The sequence below is a fragment of the Austrofundulus limnaeus genome, unplaced genomic scaffold, assembly GCF_001266775.1.
Source record: "Austrofundulus limnaeus strain Quisiro unplaced genomic scaffold, Austrofundulus_limnaeus-1.0 Scaffold10078, whole genome shotgun sequence".
Classification (NCBI taxonomy): domain Eukaryota; kingdom Metazoa; phylum Chordata; class Actinopteri; order Cyprinodontiformes; family Rivulidae; genus Austrofundulus; species Austrofundulus limnaeus.
In genome coordinates this window covers 1-614 of record NW_013962480.1, presented here as the reverse complement: position 1 = coordinate 614, position 614 = coordinate 1, and the positions used below count along the sequence as shown (strand labels likewise).

Genomic DNA, 614 nt, shown 5'->3' with positions numbered 1-614 from the left:
ACCTCTGACAGACCCGCAGGCTGCACGTGATGATCGCAGCGCGTCACTGAAGCGCTGCCTGTCGCTCGCCTGGAGAGACTGGGGCACAGCTGACTGCCACTGTGTGCAGCGGGGAACAGTAAACAATTAAAGCCAACAAACTGACATCCGGTCAGCGGAGAGGCAGCTGTTCTCATTCATTCGCTGTCTCTCAGGGTGGTTTTCTCTTTCTTTCTTTCTTTCTTTCATTTTAAACCTTTCCCCGCACAGATTTGAGCGTGGAGGCGACAACACCATGGCTGGTTTGATGGCAGGTTTTGGTCTGTACACGCACGCGGTGGTCCGCGGGATCCCGGCGTCCCTGGCCAAGGAGGCGCTCCGGAGCAGCCAGGCGGAGGTGGACCTGGACGCGGCGCGGCGGGAGCATGACGCGTACGCGGAGGTGCTGAGGACGAGGCTCGGGCTGGAGGTGGTGGAGCTCCCCGCGGACGAGACGCTTCCGGACTGCGTGTTCGTGGAGGACGTGGCCGTGGTGTGCGGGGAGACGGCGCTCATCACCAGACCCGGGGCTGAGAGCAGGAGGGGAGAGGTAGGGATGATACAACATGTACACACCCCCACCCCCACACACATCC

The 614-nt window shown here is 61.6% G+C and overlaps 1 pseudogene; it reads left to right on the top strand.

Moving 5' to 3' along the window:
• Positions 1-27: 27 nt before the first annotated feature.
• LOC106512675 (N(G),N(G)-dimethylarginine dimethylaminohydrolase 1 pseudogene) lies at positions 28-568 on the top strand (annotated as a pseudogene).
• The last annotated feature ends 46 nt before the right edge of the window (positions 569-614 follow it).